This window comes from Stegodyphus dumicola, chromosome 9 (assembly GCF_044657685.1).
Source record: "Stegodyphus dumicola isolate Sdum_Otavi_A_Nest chromosome 9, ASM4465768v1".
NCBI classification, from domain to species: domain Eukaryota; kingdom Metazoa; phylum Arthropoda; class Arachnida; order Araneae; family Eresidae; genus Stegodyphus; species Stegodyphus dumicola.
The window spans coordinates 56,123,960-56,131,935 of NC_140776.1; the positions used below are offsets into that span (position 1 = coordinate 56,123,960).

The 7,976-nt window shown below is 33.6% G+C and overlaps 1 protein-coding gene across 1 annotated transcript in view; it reads left to right on the forward strand.

The window, feature by feature from the left end:
- The first annotated feature begins 5,762 nt into the window (after nucleotides 1-5,762).
- Nucleotides 5,763-7,976, forward strand: part of LOC118183921 (uncharacterized) — a 158,346-nt gene continuing 156,132 nt past the window's right edge. Inside the window, exon 1 of the mRNA XM_085823463.1 lies at nucleotides 5,763-5,786. The gene's annotated coding sequence lies outside the window, so the exon portion shown is untranslated. The remainder of the gene's footprint in view (nucleotides 5,787-7,976) is intronic.

The window sequence follows — 7,976 nt, forward strand, 5'->3', positions numbered from 1 at the left end:
TTGCTAAATTTATTTATTAATTACAGAGCGATTAAATTTGAAAGAGGAATTAAAAAATTCTTATGTTCTATCAAATGATAGCTTTGGCTGCGCGGAAGTTTGCATACAAGAATAAATTAAAGACTTTACACTTCATGCAGTTAGAACATGCATCAAGGAAAGAGAATAATAAATGCACCTTTGCGTAACGTACTGGTAAAATAATTCGGAAAGCCTCCGATAAGGACGTTTCTAATATCAAACCGGCTTTCTTTTTAATTTGCTTTGAACATTACTATTATTAAAGGAAAGATTTTATAATGGTTTAAATGATATTGTTGTAAATTTGTATAAATACACAGGAAGCCAATCAAGATTTTGGGACTAATTTTGCCCAAAATCGTTACTTAAAAAACATTCGGCATATTTAAATTTCATGATGAATTTCTTCCGTATACGGTGGTCTATATTTGGAACGTTCATACAGCTGCATTATTTCTTTGAAGAACTCATCATCTTTTAGAATACTGCTAAGTCTATGGTTAAGGTTTTCTGATTCTTTTCATTCATATTGTGTATTGACCTTTGAGGTGAGATTTTAGTTTTGTGCCGGGGAGTCTGCACTATACATACCCAACTGGTGAATAAACCAAAAAGCTAAATTTTCTTGAATGAAAATTATGAATTTCAACTAAATCAACATCACGGTCATATTAATAAGGAAAAATTCTTCGTTAAGAGAGAAGTAATTCAGGGACTTATTTCCGTCATTGCTAAGGGGAATTAAGAAGGAACGCAGAAGGGTGGCCTTTTAAATTTTTGCAGTTCATTCTACACTCATGTTAATAAAGTAAGGATAATTCGGAATAACGCGGAAATCGAAATCTAAAATAAATATATCACCTGTAAAATCACTACACACATCTTCAAGAATCATATGCAAATTTCAGGAAGTAACCAGATGACACCGATGGTACGTCACAATGACGAGAGTGTAAGAGAGTGATATATAAGGAATACAGGCAAAGAAGTAAAATTGTTTGCAGGCGCTTTATAGGCATTTCATTTCAATAACCGAATAGTTATGATACAAAAGACGCATTTGGATGATTTTTACTGGTAGAATTATCGGCCATCTGGAATGTGGGCGTACCCAACTGGAAGTATCAGACGAACTTGGAATTGCCCAAAGTGTCATCTCCAGGCTTCGGCAACGATTCCAAGATGATGGTAATGTGAGTAGACGTTACAGCACAGGTCGCCCCAGAGTTACAACGCCGAATGAGGACCGGTATTTGGGAGTTACTGGAAAAACATTCTGGAACAACATGTACATTTGTTTCGGGGCGCCGAGGGCGCACAATTTGTGTTTATGGATGACAACGTCCGTCCTCCCCGTGCAAACATCGTATGCGAATGCCTTCAATCGGAGGATAACACCCGTTTGATACTCACCATGCCTAGGCGTTGTACGGACTGTATTGCATCGTCTCGGAGACATACACAGTATTAACAATCATACCAACCACGTAATATTTTTTTTTTTTTTTTTTTTGTAAATAGTTTTTTTTTCTGTAATTTGCTCCAGGGAGAAAAAATTGCTAATATTTTTTAATAATATCAAACATATAGCATCGGTTTTTGCTCTTTACCTTTTGTTTAATAAATAAGCTTTACAAATAAGTCAAATTTGTTTTGCTTCAAACTCTTCCTTTGCCTGATTTTGCATTATCCTTAATTTATGGACATGAGTGCAAAATAAAATCCCCGGAGCAAAGTTCCAAATATTGTAATGCGAAATTTCTTCATAATTTTTGCAAGTGTTGCCAGTCGTGAGAATAGTTTTATAAATAAAAATCATATAAAAAATACTTAAGAAGTACAAATGTTTAGAATGGCGATATAAAGGATCATCTAAAAGTTCAAATAATAACCAATCTGAAAATATCAGTGAAGCAGAAGTACCAAATTAAAATAAGACGTACGCTCAGAAAACAAGTAGCATCACAAATAATTTGTAATCACACTAAACGCTGCAGTTCCTTATCAGTATTAACAGAGTTTTTTTTAGATGCAAAAATTAGTGAGAGATGATAAATCCTCCAGACGATCTTCCTCCAGCTTTTCAGTAAACGGTCAAATCCAAAATATATACAGATTTAAAAAAGATAGCTCGATAACGCCAATGTATACTAATATGGATAGTGATAGAAGGCCAATATGGATAGTTATGTACTTGATATGAATAATACCAACATCAACTTCTCACTTTTGGAAGATCAGAGCTACTGTGTATCAGAAGCCAGTCATTTCAGGCTTGGTAACTCTACTGCACCATCAACCATAACGGCAGCAGCATCAGAGAAACTCTATAGCCAGACTCAAAAGAGTCTTAAACAGGCAAATGTATCAAGATTAAAGTGTTATATCAACTGATCTAATAAAACCACGTAAAATACAGAACTGTAGCATCCATACAATTTCGGAAGTTCCCAACACATTAGCATACGAACAACAGCTTTGTGAAAATATCATCATATAAACAGGATAATTAGATCATCATCAAATAGAGAAGACCCATAATCACACTCGTGTTGTAAACGTCAACAGCCTAATGGATAATATTCTTGATTATATGGAACGAAATAGAGGCAGGTACATGCTTACCTGTGCAGATTCTACAACTCTCAGAAAATGCGTAGCCGAAATATGAATTATTCTCAGTGAGCAGGAGATAACAAGAAGACAGGAGAAAGTTTTAAAAGAGCTCAGCGCTTGTTCAGAAAATACACATTTAGAGTCTAATGTACCAGTAACATGTTTAGAAATAGTAGAGAAAGGCTGCTTGATCCAGGCAGCAATAACTCCACTACTACGACGCGCAATTCGTTAGTTACTCACTGAAACAACAAATCTCATAACTCAGGATTTAGACACCAACTTTCCCTATCACAAAAATAAGAAGGCACTATTCACCTTAGTAACAAGGAGATAGATATGCTCTGTAAAACTAAAGCTTTCAGAGCATGTAATCATTCAGAGAGCATGTAACCGCTGCAACATGTTTCCCGTGAAAACTGACGCTCCAAAAAATGCGTCACAGGAAATGGAACTGCCGCCATCAAAAATGTGTCCCTGGTGGGCGGACGCACCTTTTTAACTAAGCTACTGCTTGGAGAGTTATTTTGCAAAGTGTAGGACTATATCATTTGCATACTATAGCAATTTGAATTCACACCAGTCAGTTGTTTCAGTCAGTAACTAACGAATTGCGGGTCGTAGTAGTGGAGTTATTGCTGCCTGGATCAAGCAGCCTTTCTCTACTATTTCTAAACATGTTACTGGTACATTAGACTCTAAATGTGTATTTTCTGAACAATCGCTGAGCTCTTTTAAAACTTTCTCCTGTCTTCTTGTTATCTCCTGCTCACTGAGAATAATTCATATTTCGGCTACGCATTTTCTGAGAGTTGTAGAATCTGCACAGGTAAGCATATACCTGCCTCTATTTCGTTCCATATAATCAAGAATATTATCCATTAGGCTGTTGACGTTTACAACACGAGTGTGATTATGGGTCTTCTCTATTTGATGATGATCTAATTATCCTGTTTATATGATGATATTTTCACAAAGCTGTTGTTCGTATGCTAATGTGTTGGGAACTTCCGAAATTGTATGGATGCTACAGTTCTGTATTTTACGTGGTTTGATTAGATCAGTTGATATAACACTTTAATCTTGATACATTTGCCTGTTTAAGACTCTTTTGAGTCTGGCTATAGAGTTTCTCTGATGCTGCTGCCGTTATGGTTGATGGTGCAGTAGAGTTACCAAGCCTGAAATGACTGGCTTCTGATACACAGTAGCTCTGATCTTCCAAAAGTGAGAAGTTGATGTTGGTATTATTCATATCAAGTACATAACTATCCATATTGGCCTTCTATCACTATCCATATTAGTATACATTGGCGTTATCGAGCTATCTTTTTTAAATCTGTATATATTTTGGATTTGACCGTTTACTGAAAAGCTGGAGGAAGATCGTCTGGAGGATTTATCATCTCTCACTAATTTTTGCATCTAAAAAAAACTCTGTTAATACTGATAAGGAACTGAAGCGTTTAGTGTGATTACAAATTATTTGTGATGCTACTTGTTTTCTGAGCGTACGTCTTATTTTAATTTGGTACTTCTGCTTCACTGATATTTTCAGATTGGTTATTATTTGAACTTTCAGATGATCCTTTATATTGCCATTCTAAACATTTGTACTTCTTAAGTATTTTTTATATGATTTCTATTTATAGAACTATTCTCACGACTGGCAACACTTGCAAAAATTATGAAGAAATTTCGCATTACAATATTTGGAACTTTGCTCCGGGGATTTTATTTTGAACTCATGTTCATAAATTAAGGATAATGCAAAATCAGGCAAAGGAAGAGTTTGAAGCAAAACAAATTTGACTTGTTTGTAAAGCTTATTTATTAAACAAAAGGTAAAGAGCAAAAACCGATGCTATATGTTTGATATTATTAAAAAAATTAGCGATTTTTTCTCCCTGGAGCAAATGACAGAAAAAAACCCATTTGCAAAAAAAAAAAAAAAAAAAAAACAGTATTACATGGTTGGTATGATTGTTAATACAGTGCATGTCTCCCAGACGATGCAATACAGTCCGTACTGTATATTATGCAATACAGTCCAATATTAAATTAGAAATTTAATCTTTTGTTTTTCGATTATAAGATAAAAATGACTTTTTACACGTAATTTAGTTGTGGTTACAATTTTGTTTAATGAAATAAATGAAAACTAACGGCTCTTGCATCAAAGAGAATGCTGACCAATAATTATACCCAGAGTGACCAACAATTAGCTGATCCAGGGGTACTTCTCGGCTACTGAAAAGTTATGCTTAAATTACGTGTATAACCACACATTTTCATTTTTAAAAAATCTCGGGATTAAAAATTAAGACAAGTATGACGAACACCAATTTATTTATGAATTAACACACAAAAGAAATAAAAGAGTAACAGAGTTTGTTTAGCTACATAACTCGCGCGAAGCTTTCCAAGTCCTCACTCTAAAGTTGTGTGTCACATGACCTCCAAGAAAAAAGAATGTTTATATTTTAGCGAATCTCGCATCACATGACCTACAGCAGATGCTCAGTTTTAAGAATGACTCATGCCGTCTGTTACACGTGTAGATATTAAATTAGAAATTATGTGTATGGCTAAAAATCTTTACTGTATGCCGAAACTGGAAGTGCTTATTTTGATGGGTTTTTCTTAGAAAGTTCTCCACAAAGGCATCCCTTCCCTTAGCTTTTGCCATAAGCAAATAAACTAAACCAAAAGTGATGACTTTTATAATTGGATATTATTGTTTTTCGACCACCCCGAAAGATCTTGTATATATAAATCAAGTGTATCAAACATTATTCGACATTTATTTTAATATCCTAGAAAATTTATAATGATGGGTATTAATTAAAAATCATCGTTAATTTATAGCCGACGTGTTTTACACATAAGGGAAACTACCAGACACAGAAGAAATAAAATTCCCATATCGCATTACTAGAAAGGTTTGTGCATGAATACATTGCTCCAACGGTTTTTCCGACAGTAGGGAATTTGCTGACACAGTTTTGTTGCAGTATACGAACAGAGGAATAATGAATTTCCTGTTGCATATTACAGTGTTTATTCGAAAGGATTCGGTACCTTACAGCATCGCTGGTTGCATCCTGGATAAAGAATAACTATATGCGATTGATTGGAGTAGCTATACAGTAAGTGCTGCATTCATATCTACTTATTATGTAAATTCAGATACGTCGTGTGCAGAGTCATCGCTGCTAATACTTTCATATAGGATTTTGTATTTTATAAAATTTTAATGTTCTGATATATTTATTTGACGTTTTGTTCCTTTCGATTAATAACAATACAAATAGCGTGAGATGTTAAGACTTAACGACTTTATAGCTTGTTTGAATGCAACATAAGATGTTTAAAAAGCGAAATTAGTTTTACCTGCAGTATAGTCTCTTAATGCGAGTCACCCATTGAAAAGCACTAATCAAAATTTAGATTAATTTTGATCAAATATAGCAGTTTAATTTCGTCAGTAGGAAATAAGCGGAAATCTTAAATTGTCTCTAAATATATCAGTTAAAAGGTTAAATCTACCCGACTATATTCAGTATTTATAACTGGAGAGTACGTGCTTAGGGTTAAGAGTGACAAATGTTAGAGATGTACATAAGATGAGTATGGTATCCTAAAAAGCTACTAGTAAAATCCTTGTACAACTGTGTTGAATTTTTAAACAAGTTTTCCAGCTCTTAAATATTGGAGAACGCGCACTAAAATGTTTAGGAATGTTAAGTTCAAAAACGTGTAAATTTTAATGCCATTAGCATCGAATTTTCAAACTTTTATTTAAGAAACTAGTTTATGAAAAAGATCTTGATAGAGAATTGCATATATTGAGTATTGTAGAAGCACTAATTAAATATTAAGAATTCATGGTTTCATGTAAGAAATATGAGAGTGACAAATGTTTCATAATTTAACAGCAAAGCTATATTAAGTCTCTCTCATACGCCGATAGTATAGAAATTCGGATCATGCGGTATAATGACATGTAACATTGCGTGCATAAAATATCCATACCTCTGGGATGACATGCAAATAAAACAAATTATATAATAATGAATCCATTTATTAAGAAATGTGGTAGCCAGTATAGATTACGATTTTATGAGTCTTTGGAACATTGTTTTAAAGTTAGATTTCCTGCTAGCTCAGTACTAAAAAAATTCACTTTTGCTCCATTAAATGTATAGAATTTTCAAATTTAATCACTATTATTCTTTAGAAATCGATGCGGCCGTATTTGAAAGCAACAAACACTGAACTATAGTCAAATACAAACTATTTTCACGTGTATTATAATTGGTATCACTGCTGTGTAACACTAATAATATATTTAAATACTGTCGGAATATGAAGTTTGAGGGGTGGAACTTCATTCTGACGTCATTTCACAAGCATATCGGGCGTTGATCATGAATGAAAAACCCAGAATGAGAATATGTACAATAAAGGCTGTAATGAGCCGATTTTTTATAAAAGCTATATCTGGAAAATCCTGAAATGGGACATAACAGTGGTCTCTAACGCAGTCTACTCCTTGTCTGGCAATTTCATGTCACAAAATAAAACCTCACCAGAAAGATGGCATCCATTTAGTCATATTGCATGCAGGCTTTCTTTTTCATGAGCCACCGTGTATAAGGCTATTAATGTCTTTTTTAAGGGGGCAATGTAGTTTAATAAAGAAACAGTTGGTTGGTTAACAGTTGATGAGTAAGATGCGCTGTAATAATTTGGATATTATGTGTAAGGAAATCTGCACAGAATATACATTGCTCGAGGGTTTGGACACAAAATGTAATGAAACTGAAATTCTGAAATACCTCAAACTTTATATTATGTAATTTGAAGATATAGAATTGATTGTAAGCTTCTAGATAATAAGATTTAAAACAAATCATTTATATTCAGCGACGGTACTTAACTTACAGAATGAAGAGATTACAACATATAACTTTAAGCTTCACTGCTATAAGATTAAAAAAAATTTACAACTTTCTTGGTTTCAAGTAGAAATGGGTTAAGTTTTATTGATATTCCAACTTATATCACCAAATTGAAAGAATAAAACTGGATATGCAGTTTCGAATGGTTTGCGATTGCAGTGTATTAGAAAATGGATTTTGATACATGTATGTGCTTTGCTTGGTAACATCTTGACATGAAGCAAATTTGACAGAATAGATTGCTAAATATCTTACATTAAAAACTTCGATGTTGAAAAATACCGTTTATCTTTGCTAAAGAAGCCTTCTGAATATTTGTAACATACTTTGTTTTAAGTAGTAGATGAGGAAAATGTCGCTAAATTTCATACCAGT